General features: G+C 47.8%; 1 protein-coding gene across 1 annotated transcript in view; it reads left to right on the forward strand.

Annotated features, from left to right (window-relative positions):
* Positions 1–2,086: 2,086 nt before the first annotated feature.
* The window catches only part of st3gal4 (ST3 beta-galactoside alpha-2,3-sialyltransferase 4), a 155,766-nt gene continuing 144,077 nt past the window's right edge, over positions 2,087–13,775 (forward strand). The window contains exon 1 of the mRNA XM_034168000.1: positions 2,087–2,404. The gene's annotated coding sequence lies outside the window, so the exon portion shown is untranslated. The remainder of the gene's footprint in view (positions 2,405–13,775) is intronic.

Consider the following 13,775-nt stretch of genomic DNA (forward strand, 5'->3'; position numbering starts at 1 on the left):
TCCCCAAAAGGCACAGCTGTTCACAACCAAAGATGGGGTGAGGATCACCACTTTGTGAACAACTGCGTGAAAAAAAATCGTCCAACAGTTTAAGAACAATGTTTGTCAACGTTCAATTGCAAGGAATTTAACGGCCCGGGCTTTACATTCTCAGGGTGCAGGACTACTTTGTGTCCCTAGGGTGAATAATAAGTCTGCGGGTCACAGAGCTTGCTCTTATCATGCCCCTGTTCTGTGGAATGGTTTCCCTGCATCAATAAAACAGTCAGATTTTGTGGAGACTTTCAAGTCCAGACTTAAGACGCACTTCTTTTCCCTTTCATATGGCTAGTATACTGGTACAATTTTATAATACACTTTTTACTCTTTTAACTCATTTTATTAGTAAACAGAGTGTGCTGCGGCCTCAACTTTACCTAAATTCTGGGTCTTTTAGTGAAGCTTAGGGCTAGTGGCCGGCGATCACCTTAGTATTTCTTCTGTTTTTCTTGTTGTTTAATGCTGGCAAATTATACAGTATTTGTTGTGAAAGTGTAGGAACACGGACCCACAACAGGGGGCGCAAATGAACGGACAATGGAGAAAGTCAAATAACAAAGCTTTACTGTTGTGAATACGCACAACAAACACAACAGATTACAATTGTGGTTATAACCAATTCCAATGGTGTCGTGTGGGCAGGCTCGACGATAGGAGACGTCTGTCCGAGTGGAACCGGAACCACCCGATTTCCTCCGCCACCGAACCCCGGGAATACTGGAGCCGCCAAGTCCCGAACTCCCAGGTGGCCATTGCCTCCGCTCGTCGGATCCGGTACTGCTGGCGAGGAACAGAAACAGTCAGATGTGGGTGCGGCTGCACCCAGCAACACGTAGGGTGTTCCTAAAGGAAATGGGATTTACATACAGAAAAGCTAAACGAAAGCCATCATTAACACCTAAACAGAAAAAAACAAGGTTACAATGGGCTAAGAAAAAGCAATCGTGGACTGTGGATGACTGGATGAAAGTCATATTCAGTGATGAATCTCGAATCTGCATTGGGCAAGGTGATGATGCTGGAACTTTTGTTTGGTGCCATTCCAATGAGATTTATAAAGATGACTGTCTGAAGAGAACATGCAAATTTCCACAGTCATTGATGATATGGGGCTGCATGTCAGGTAAAGGCACTGGGGAGATGGCTGTCATTACATCATCAATAAATGCACAAGTTTACATTGATATTTTGGACACTTTTCTTATCCCATCAATTGAAAGGATGTTTGGGGATGATGAAATCATTTTTCAAGATGATAATGCATCTTGCCAAAGAGCAAAAACTGTGAAAACATTCCTTGCAAAAAGACACATAGGGTCAATGTCATGGCCTGCAAATAGTCCGGATCTTAATCCAATGGAAAATCTTTGGTGGAAGTTGAAGAAAATGGTCCATGACAAGGCTCCAACCTGCAAAGCTGATCTGGCAACAGCAATCAGAGAAAGTTGGAGCCAGATTGAAGAAGAGTACTGTTTGTCACTCATTAAGTCCATGCCTCAGAGACTGCAAGCTGTTATATAAGCCAGAGGTGGTGCAACAAAATACTAGTGATGTGTTGGAGCGTTCTTTTGTTTTTCATGATTCCATAATTTTTTCCTCAGAATTGAGTGATTCCATATTTTTTCCCCTCTGCTTGGTTTAAAAAAGTAACCGTTACTGACTGCCACAATTTTTTTCCTGATTTCTTATAGTGTTTCTTAAAGCCACAAAGTTGCCATTTGAAATGACTTTAGTTTTGTATCCTGTCTGTGATCTGCTTTTTTTCTACAAAATTAAACAACTGAATGAACATCCTCCAAGGCTGGTGATTCCATAATTTTTGCCAGGGGTTGCATGTTTGACTTTGGTGTGCATTTTTTGGTTTGCTCAAAAACAACCATAGGTCATGAAGTGTTAATTTTTTTGGGGGTGGGGGGGATTGATATACCCTCCCTCCCTCATTTCCTACGCCTGTGGCTGTAGCTGTCTGGCACCGGAGAGTTCGTTAACCTGTATGTTTTCTCATCAACATCGGCTGTGCCACCCGCGCGCCAGCGTGAATTACAGAAGAGAGAGAGAGAGAGAGAGAGAGAGAAGAAAGAGGGGCGCGCTGTTGGACTGTTCCCCTCATGCGGAGTTCGCTGCCTGTCTCGTGCTCCGTTTCTTCTTCTTCTTCTTCTTCCAGGATAAACTGTTTTGCTTGATGAATCTCGATGCACGCGCCACATCTCCGCCTCTGCTTCGGCACATTCCGCTGTGCGCGCGCGCTGCACACATTTATTGCTGTCATGTGCGCGAGCGTAACAAAAACAACCGACAAGTTGCTTCACGTCAGTGCGTAACTGAACACAGCCGAGGACAGGACGACACAACCGCTCCGTTAACGGTAAGACTGTTCGAGCTGCGACTCTGCGCGGAGTTTGTGAACGACAGACAGACTTATCATCAATTATTTATTTGACCTTAAATCTAGTTTTTGATGCACCTGTGGAATTCTGAAATTCATTGTGTGTGCGTGTGTGTCTACCCTTTTACTTCAGTTCGTAAAAAAAAAATGTTAAAATGGAGCTTTAGCTCAATAAGCTCTATTTAACTATGTACATACAGTCAGGTCGGAACATTTTTTTTAATAATTTTATATCTGTACAACAAATTTGTAAAAGTGCTGTGGAATTGTGCTTACTAGGGGTATCAAAAAAGTAAAATTTGTGTGCGTCAGAAATGGAGGTAAATTAGAGTGCAGATACCAGCTCACCAGACTGGCCCAGCTAGAATGCCACGTAAAAATAAAAGTAAAAAACTCCACTTGCTGAGATAAATGGCAGATAGATCAGATTATGACGCTGACAGCTGGCAGCAGGTAGTGGTGTTGTATTTAATGAATACAACACCACAAACAAACTGTTACAGTATCTTGTGGTTCTGAATTTGTGACCAAATTAATATCAGTGTACTCTGATCATCTGAAATTAATTCCCACGCATGACTGTTATATCTGTTGTATATACTCTACTCATTTGGAGTTACGTGTGGTGGAATACGTTGCCTATAAATCACCTGTCACACATCTGTACACTAGAATTTGATTCTAAAATTTTGATTTGTAAACTTGAAAAGAACACTGATCATGTATGTTGACTTGCCAAAGGAGGGCCGTGAATGAAAGGTAGGCTGATAATGTGATTATCTGCCTGCTACTTTGGTCTGTTTTTTTAAATTATTATTTTAAATGTAAGCAGTATAATATTATAAAAATACACAATACAGCAAGGATAATTATATTATTCTGCCAAAGGATTTCTGAAGGCAGCATGGCATCTGTGTTGGGTCATTTCACAGTCATTGATAATTTTTGTACACAGGAAAATTATGAAATTTTGTTGGTTATTTTTTTTTTAACTTAAACATTCTAAGTCTTATGATAAGTGGACATATGTCACACCATTTCTGTGCCAGATGGCACAGTGCCAATCAACTGGTGATTTATCAATGGCTTTTATATAAAAGCTGAGTGGATCCTTGTCATTTGATTGGTGCTTTGTATGTCACATGACATGGATTATTCGTCTCATTTGTGTTGTGTTGCATTTAGCGTGCAAATTTGGTTCCATTTACCATGCAAATTGGTTCCATATGTTTTGTGTAACTGCCAATAGGCCAGTAGGATTACTTTGAAATGTAATCCAAAAGTAATCAGATTACAAGTAATCCAAATGTATGTACATATATACATGTAATCCACATGTATTTGTCGCGGCTCGTCTTTAGTCTTCTCGGGATGTCTTCATTTAGATAACACAAACTAATTGCAAGTGATATGCTAGAAAAAGGACACAACACTTTAGAATAATTCAGCCTTAAGCAAGATAAAATGCACAGAGTTTTTAAGTTTATTTAAGCCTTCGACACAAAGCTTAGACAAACTGAGTCCTCTAGAGAGACTGAATATGACAACCGCGCTCGTCTATTTATTGGAGACCCGCGGGCATCGCTCCTCCTTCGACTTTTTTATTTATTTCATTCCCAAGACATGGTTTTCTATTGGAAGCGTCCTCTAGTGAACCCTAAGCAGGTGTTAGGCCATTATTTCAATGTGACAAACGCTCCCATTAAAACGTGAAGGATTTACAACTGATTTTTTTAAAAGACCTTCAGCCACAGGTGCAGCTGGCCTGAGGCCCCCTCCGCACGTGGCCTCAGCCACACGTGCAGCTGGCCTGAGGCCCCCGCACGTGGCCTGCGGGAAAGCACCTAAAAGGCCTTGGAAAGCCCCTGACAGACTGAATGACTAATAAAGCCCTTTTTTTGGGTTGAACACCTGCTAGTTCAACCAGAGGACATACAGTTCGGATCAGGACACTTGATAGTTCATCACAGTTCAAATATGGACCTAAAAATTCTTCTACATATTCTTTCAAAGTAATCCTACCCAACCTTGATAATTGCACAATGTGAACCCCACTCACGCATACACTAGTGGGGGCGGCCTTTAAGTTAAACAGGCAAGTGTGTTGTGTGGGCCGCCAGAAGAGGAGGTACTGCTGGCCCACCACCAGAGGGCGCCCTGTCTGGAGTGCGGGCTCCAGGCACTAGAGGGCGCAGCCGCCTCACAGGAGCAGCCAGGGTGACAGCTGTCACGCATCACCTGCAACAGCTGTTACCAATCATCTGATCGGCAGGAGTATATCAGCAGGACGACGTCTCCACCTCTTTGCCGAGATATCGTTTCTACCTAGAAGGTAACGTATCTCAGCTGACGGATTGTATCCTTTTGGATTTTGTGCGTTGTTCTGGAGATTACTTTTCCAACGAGAGGTGGAGGTAGCTTTCCTACCGTTCGGATTCCTGGGTGCAAACGCGCCCTCCTTTAATTGTTCTTTGTTCCTCGCCAGCAGTACCAGGTCCGACACGCGGAGGCAGTGGCCACCTGGGAGTTCGGGACTTGGCGGCTCCAGTATTCCCGGGGTCTGGTGGCGGAGGAAACCGTGTGGTTCCGGTTCTACTTTGGAGAGGCGTCTCCTATCTTCGAGCCTGCCCACACGACACCTTTGTGAATTGACTTTTGTCCATTATTATAATTTGTTGTATTTGTTTTGCACATTCACAACAGTAAAGTGTTGTTATTTGACCTATTCCATTGTCCGTTCATTTGCGCCCCCTGTTGTGGGTCCGTGTACTTACACTTTCCCAACAGGATATCTCGGCCAGCGTCATGGATCCCGAGGGGCGTCAACCGGCTGTTGAACGGCCAATGGAAGAACAAGGCGCACAGGCGTCCGCAGGAGGAATGATCGGTGAGTTGCAGCGGATCCTCACCGCTTTCACGGCTCGGTTGGATTTAATGACCGAGCAGAACGTCCTCCTTAACCGTAGGGTGGAGGCTCTCGCTGCGCAGGTGGAAGCGCGCCCTCAGGGCGCTGCTGCGGCTCTCCCTCCTGTCGACCCTGTGCGTAACAGTGACGTTCCACAGGTCGTTCAACGACCCCTCCCACCTTCCCCGGAAGCATACATAAGCCCTCCAGAGCCGTACGGAGGTTGTGTGGAGACGTGCGCGGACTTCCTTATGCAGTGTTCGCTCGTCTTCGCACAACGTCCTGTCATGTACGCGACTGATGCTAGCAAGATAGCTTATGTAATAAACCTGCTTCGCGGTGAGGCACGCGCTTGGGCTACAGCGCTCTGGGAGCAGAATTCACGGCTCCTTCAGACATATGATGGGTTTGTGAGGGAGTTCAGAACAGTGTTCGATCACCCAAATAGAGGAGAGACCGCTTCAGCCGTGCTGCTGTCAATGAGACAGGGGCGCCGGAGCGCAGCTGCCTATGCAGTCGACTTCCGCATCGCGGCTGCGAGGTCCGGCTGGAATAGCACTGCCCTCCACGCCGCCTTTGTAAACGGACTGTCGTTGGTCCTAAAGGAGCACCTGGTGGCTAAGGACGAACCGCGGGATTTAGATGGGCTTATTGATCTAGTTATACGATTAGACAATCGGTTAGAAGAACGCCGTCGGGAACGAGACGAAGGGCGTGGCCGGGCACGCGCCGTACCTCTCCCTTCCGGTTCCGACCGCGTTCCGCCCTCCCCACGCTCCACGGCCCCTACGCTCCGTGTGGTTACAGCTCCCCCTGCTGACGAAGCTATGGACACGAGCAGGGCCACATTTAGGGCACCAGATAGACAGAGGAGGCTGGCCCGCGGAGCGTGTTTTGTTTGTGGCTCGATAGAGCATCAGGTAAGAGACTGCCCTGAGCGGTTAAACACCAACGCCCGCCCCTAGAGACTGGGCTAGGGGAGGGCCGAGACATTCACGTGGGACACACCCACATTGCCACATGACTCCCAGTTACAATCCTTTATGAAGATTTAACCCTGAAGGCCCCAGCACTGGTGGACACGGGCTCTGAAGGGAATCTGTTAGACAGCAGATGGGCCCGGGAGATAGGGCTCCCTCTGGTGGCGCTTACCTCGCCTGTGCAGGTGCGGGCACTAGATGGCTCCCTACTCCCTCCAATCACACATAAGACACCACCTGTAACTCTGGTGGTGTCAGGAAATCACCGGGAGGAGATCGAGTTTTTTGTGACTCCTGCTACCTCCCGTGTGATTTTAGGGTTCCCCTGGATGTTAAAACACAATCCCCGGATCGATTGGCCGTCCGGGGTAGTGGTTCAGTGGAGCGAGACCTGCCATCGGGTATGTTTAGGTTCCTCGGTTCCACCCGGTTCCCAGGCTAAGGAGGAGGTCAGAGTCCCGCCCAATCTAGGGACGGTGCCGGTGGAGTACCATGACCTTGTAGATGTGTTCAGTAAGGATCTGGCGCTCACCCTTCCCCCCCACCGTCCGTACGATTGTGCCATTGATTTGGTTCCAGGCGTTGAGTTCATGTCCAGCAGGCTGTACAACCTCTCACGACCTGAGCGCGAATCAATGGAGACCTACATCCGGGACTCTTTAGCTGCCGGGCTGATCCGGAATTCCACTTCCCCGATGGGTGCAGGTTTCTTTTTTGTGGGAAAAAAGGATGGCGGACTACGTCCATGCATTGATTACAGGGGGCTGAACGAAATCACGGTTCGTAACCGATACCCATTGCCCTTGTTGGATTCAGTGTTCACGCCCCTGCATGGAGCCCAAATATTCATGAAGCTAGATCTTAGAAATGCGTATCACCTGGCTCGGATCCGGAAGGGAGACGAGTGGAAGACGGCATTTAACACCCCGTTAGGTCACTTTGAGTACCTGGTCATGCCGTTCGGCCTAACAAACGCCCCCGCGACGTTCCAAGCATTGGCGAATGATGTCTTGCGGGATTTCCTGCACCGATTCGTCTTCGTATATCTAGACGATATACTCATTTTTTCTCCGGATCCTGAGACTCATGTCCGGCATGTACGTCAGGTCCTGCAGCGGTTGTTGGAGAACCGGCTGTTTGTGAAGGGTGAGAAGTGCGAGTTTCACCACACTTCTTTGTCCTTCCTGGGGTTTATCATCTCCCCCAACTCCGTCGCTCCTGATCCGGCCAAGGTTGCGGCGGTGAGAGACTGGCCCCAACCCACTAGCCGTAGGAAGCTGCAACAGTTCCTCGGCTTTGCAAATTTCTACAGGAGGTTCATTAAGGGCTACAGTCAGGTAGGTAGCCCCCTGACAGCCCTGACCTCACCAAAAGTCCCCTTCACCTGGTCGGATCGTTGCGATGCCGCGTTCAAGGAGTTGAAACGGCGCTTCTCGTCTGCACCCGTTCTGGTGCAGCCCGATCCTAGTCGCCAGTTAGTGGTTGAAGTGGACGCCTCGGACTCAGGGATAGGAGCTGTGCTTTCCCAGAGCGGGAAGACCGATAAGGTCCTTCACCCGTGTGCCTATTTTTCCCGCAGGTTGACCCCGGCCGAACGGAACTATGACGTCGGCAATCGAGAACTCCTTGCGGTGAAAGAGGCTCTTGAAGAGTGGAGACATCTGTTGGAGGGAACGTCCGTGCCATTCACGGTTTTCACTGACCACCGGAACCTGGAGTATATCAGGACCGCCAAGCGGCTGAACCCCAGGCAAGCCCGCTGGTCACTGTTCTTCGGCCGTTTTGACTTCCGGATCACCTACCGTCCCGGGACCAAGAACCAGAAATCGGATGCCTTGTCCCGGGTACATGAAGATGAAGTCAAAACGGAGTTGTCGGATCCACCGGAACCCATCATCCCGGAGTCCACTATCGTGGCCACCCTCACCTGGGACGTAGAGAGAACCGTCCGGGAGGCCCTGGCACGAAGCCCGGACCCCGGAACTGGGCCGAAGAACAGACTCTACGTCCCACCAGAAGCTAGAGCTGCAGTCTTGGACTTCTGTCACGGCTCTAAGCTCTCCTGTCATCCAGGGGTGCGAAGAACCGTGGCAGTTGTCCGGAAGCGCTTCTGGTGGGCGTCCCTAGAGGCCGACGTCCGGGATTATATCCAGGCCTGCACCACCTGCGCCAGGGGCAAGGCTGACCATCGCAGGGCTTCGGGACTGCTCCAGCCGCTGCCCGTGCCCCATCGCCCCTGGTCCCACATCGGCCTGGATTTTGTCACGGGCCTCCCGCCGTCCCAGGGCAACACCACCATCCTCACAATAGTGGACCGATTCTCCAAGGCGGCCCACTTCGTGGCCCTCCCGAAGCTCCCGACGGCCCAGGAGACAGCGGACCTCCTGGTCCACCACGTCGTCCGGCTGCATGGGATCCCAACAGACATCGTCTCCGATCGCGGTCCCCAGTTCTCCTCGCAAGTCTGGAGGAGCTTCTGCCGGGAACTGGGGGCCACGGTGAGTCTCTCATCCGGGTATCATCCCCAGACCAACGGGCAAGCAGAACGGGCCAGTCAGGAGGTGGAGCAGGCCCTGCGTTGCGTGACAGCCGCGCACCCGGCGGCCTGGAGTACCCATCTGGCCTGGATCGAGTATGCCCATAACAGCCAGGTGTCGGCAGCCACCGGCCTCTCCCCTTTCGAGGTGTGTCTGGGGTACCAACCACCTTTGTTTCCGGTGGTTGAGGGAGAGGTCGGTGTGCCCTCGGTCCAGGCCCACCTACGGAAGTGCCGTCGGGTGTGGCGTGCCGCCCGTTCTGCCTTGCTGAAGGCCCGGATGAGGACGAAGGCCCATGCAGACCGTCGGCGGCCCCCGGCCCCTACGTACCGGCCAGGGCAGGCAGGGTGGTTGTCTACTAAGGACATACCCCTTCAAGTGGACTCCCCTAAACTGCAGGACCGGTATATCGGTCTGTTCAAGATCATCAAGGTCATCAGTCCAGCCGCAGTGAGGCTTCAGCTTCCGGCCTCACTGCGGATCCATCCCGTTTTCCACGTGTCCTGGATCAAGCCCCATCACACCTCACCCCTCTGTACTCCCGGTCCGGCACCACCTCCTGCCCGGATCATCGATGGCGAGTCGGCTTGGACTGTGCGCCGGCTCTTAGATGTCCGTAGGATGGGCCGGGGCTTCCAGTATTTGGTGGACTGGGAGGGGTACGGACCTGAAGAGCGCTCCTGGGTGAAGAGGAGCTTCATCCTGGACCCGGCCCTCCTGGCCGATTTCTACCGCCACCACCCGGCGTTGTTCTGGAGATTACTTTTCCAACGAGAGGTGGAGGTAGCTTTCCTACCGTTCGGATTCCTGGGTGCAAACGCGCCCTCCTTTAATTGTTCTTTGTTCCTCGCCAGCAGTACCTGGTCCGACACGCGGAGGCAGTGGCCACCTGGGAGTTCGGGACTTGGCGGCTCCAGTATTCCCGGGGTCTGGTGGCGGAGGAAACCGTGTGGTTCCGGTTCTACTTTGGAGAGGCGTCTCCTATCTTCGAGCCTGCCCACACGACACCTTTGTGAATTGACTTTTGTCCATTATTATAATTTGTTGTATTTGTTGTGCACATTCACAACAGTAAAGTCTTGTTATTTGACCTATTCCATTGTCCGTTCATTTGCGCCCCCTGTTGTGGGTCCGTGTACTTACACTTTCCCAACACAGTGTTTGTTTTGCTGATGGACGCCGATTAGACCAAGCTAATTGACGCTGCAAATTCTTCTAACACACACACACACACACACACACACATACACATACACACATACACATACACACACACACAAACAAATCCATGATGCCGTAAGCTGTCTGGAGGCATGAAGAGCTGTTAGGATGAAAAGGATCAAAAGCTGGACAAAACGGCATCACAGACTACATTGTCAGAATTATTTTTGCACTCCTATTTAAAGTTCGTGTTGGACTGTTGACGTCAAAGCACCAGTGACACATACCAAATTGTAAGTCCCTTTTCTGTTGCTTATAAATGAACATAATATTAAATGACAAGGATCTATTTGAGCAGTTATATAAAGCAAATAATGGATCAATTTTAGTCGTTATATAAAGCAAATAATTAATGTTTTTACATTCTTTTGATGAAACGAATATTTAATTCAGTGAAAGATGGAATGCTCCATTTAACTCAGCTTCACCTCGTTGAATGGAACGTTAAATCTTTCAGGTAATGAAATATCCGTACCATTGAACTCATAAGCATTCATTATTTGTATATCATGACATTTTATAATTGCTCTTTATTGACAAAATAAAACAGGTCCCCCTCTAATTAAGGACCCTCAAATGATGTAAAAATAAGAGTTTAGGGGGTTAAAAACATGTTTCTTCTTACTTATAATTTTAATATTACTCTAGCTTATTCTCTATCACTTTAGGGGAGGTGATGGTCTCCTGGTTAGTGTTGGACTTAAGACCAGAGGATCCTCGGTTCAAATAACTAAAATTGATATCAACTGATTTCCAGAGACTGAAAAAGGTTTTCTGTCTGTCTGTGGAAAGTAAAATATTGCTTAATATGTTTGACTTTGGTGTGCATTTTTGGTATAATTTGGTGTGCATTTTTGGTTTGCTCAAAAACAACCATAGGTCATGAAGTGTTAATTTTTTGGGGGGTGGGGGGGGATTGATATACCCTCCCTCCCTCATTTCCTACGCCTGTGGCTGTAGCTGTCTGGCACCGGAGAGTTCGTTAACCTGTATGTTTTCTCATCAACGCGCCAGCGTGAATTACAGAAGAGAGAGAGAGAGAGAGAGAGAGAGAGAGAGAGAGAGAGACAGAGACAGAGGGTGAGAGAGGGAGAAAGCGAGCAGGGGAGGGGGAGAACCTTTTTTTTGCTCCAACACTTGCTTTGACATGTTTCATTTGAAATTAAATTGAGAGAGAGACAGAGACAGACAGAGGGGGATAGAGGACTTAACACTAGGACTCCCAGAACTCTAACACTACTAGAACCGCCAAGACCGTCAATTTGACGGGGAGCATTCTTACTCTTTTATTAACTTGTAAAAATATGGTATCACCACCTGACGGGACAACTCATCTCTTTATCTGGGAGACACAGGAAGAAACAGGACAAAGGTTTATACAAAGTCAGGATGCCAGGAGGAGAATGGTTTTAATTAAGATCAAACATTTAAAACCATCATATTGACTACTCCTTTAGTTCTAGTGTTAATGTTTAACTTTTACTGTAACACTTGCTTTGACAATGCAAACATGTCTCCCATATCAGTAAAGTTCCATTGAAATTGAAAATAGAGAAGGACAAACAGACAGACAGACAGACAGAGAGAGTGCTGTCTTTCCTCTTTAAGTCTATAAAAATAATGCCATAAATATCTATAAAAAAATAAAAGTACCTAATTCTTTCACCAAAACATCAAATCTAGTCTTTCATCTTAGATGCACCTTCTGGCAAATTGTAGCTCAACTTTCAGGTCTCCTTTTTAAGAAAATCTTCATATAAAATCAACAATAATAATAATGTCAAAGCAAACAGAGCTCTGGTATCGGATCGGAAATGTATTGGTATCGGCAGATATCAAAATTCGGGTATCGGGATTGGATCAGAAGTGAAAAATTGTGGATCGATGCATCCTTGCTTTCAAGCCAGCCTGAGGTGATGAATGTCATATGAACTCATTTTGCCTTTTCTTCCGACCTGTCATTTGAGCCCCGTCCAGCCTACAATGGCTCGTATCATCCACAATAAGCCACGTCATCCACCCCCCCACACCTTTTCCCTAAAGTGTCGGTTTACAATTCCCAGCATCCATTCAAGATGTCACATCGGAGGAACGCCAGGACTGTTTTTTGGAATGTCACCCACAGTATGGCTGCTGCTGATGTTTTGCTGCAGATGGAGATAACACACAAGAAGAACAGCAAAAGAAGAGGAGGTCCTGGGTCAGATAGTGGATCCTGCATCAGCCACTGTATGGACAGTATGATGTTCTTGTGAAGGAATAGCAGGAAACAGATGTAAAAGGCTACAAGGGCTTTCTCAGAAGGCTACAAGGCTACAAGGGCTTTCTCAGAGTGGAACCTGCCCTGTTTCAGGAGTTGGTGAACAGAGTTGTCCCGAGAATCAAGACACCAATTACAGACTCAGTCTCAGCCCTGACTTGAGGCTGGCCATCACGTTGAAGCACTTGGCATCAGGAGACTCCTACAGTTTAGAGTTGGTCACAACAGCATCAGTCTTGTTATCTCTGAAACCTGTGAGGCCATCATTGCAGAGTATATGGAGGAAGTTCTGCAGTGCCCCAAGACACTGGAGGAGTGGAAGCTGGTAGCCAAGGGATTCAGCACCAGATGGCAGTTACACAATTGCTGTGGTGCTATAGACAGGAAGCACATTGCTCTCTGTAAACTGGTCGGTTCAGGCTCTGAGAACGACAGTTACAAGAAATTTTTTTTCTATTGTCCTGATGGCCGTTGTAAATGCTAACTACAGATTTTTGTTTGCGGACATTGGCAGTGAGGGCAGTACTTCTGATGGTGGAGTGTTTAGAGAGACTGACCTCTACAAAGCCCTGGATGATTGCTATGCAGGATTTCCTCCTGCTGAGCCCCTGCCCAGTGATGACAAGGACATTCACTACCACATGGTTGCTGATGATGCCTTCGCCCTCAGGACATGGATGATGAAGCCTTTCCCTTACAGGAAGCTAAGCCATGAGGAAAGGATCTTCAATTCTCGCCTTTCAAGAGCAAGGAGAGTGGTGGAGAATGCTTCTTGCAAGCAGGTGGAGGGTGTTCCTGACAACCATGGCACAGTGGTCTGACAATGATAATCACCCTCCGTCCATCACCCTCGCAGCATGTGTGCTCCATAACCTTCTTAGCCTGAGGTATCTAAACCAGGCTCTTGCAGAAGGTGACCGTGAAGACGAAGAGGGAAACTTCACATCAGGAAACTGGAGTGATGAACTCACTGAGGAAGCATGGAGAGGAATGGAGGCTCTGACTGGAAACTCTTCATCCAGAATGGGGAAGTTGATGAGAGAGTACCTGTAGAGCTACTACACCTCAGAATGTTTGGGATCTATTGTTGTCAAGGTCATAAAAAACTTTGTGCACCATTTTCAAATAAAGTAATTTTGAATTCTGTGTTTACCTACATATGTTTACAAAGTTTTAAAAAGTAAAGGCACTGAGCATTGTTCATGATCAGGTGTGAATGTAAACAATCAATTTAAAGTTGACACCTGTTTGAAAGCCTGCTCATTCTAAAACCTATTTTAAAAATTAAACATTTCACATTTACCACGATTGGAACACCATGAACATAGTGCTGTCAAAGTTAAAACTACACTTAGGAAATAACCCGGTTACATCTGATGATTTGTGGACATTCATGGTGGTTATACGGTCGCAAATTGACCTTTATCGGCGACGTTGTTAGCGGAGT

Source organism: Thalassophryne amazonica, chromosome 4 (assembly GCF_902500255.1).
Source record: "Thalassophryne amazonica chromosome 4, fThaAma1.1, whole genome shotgun sequence".
NCBI classification, from domain to species: domain Eukaryota; kingdom Metazoa; phylum Chordata; class Actinopteri; order Batrachoidiformes; family Batrachoididae; genus Thalassophryne; species Thalassophryne amazonica.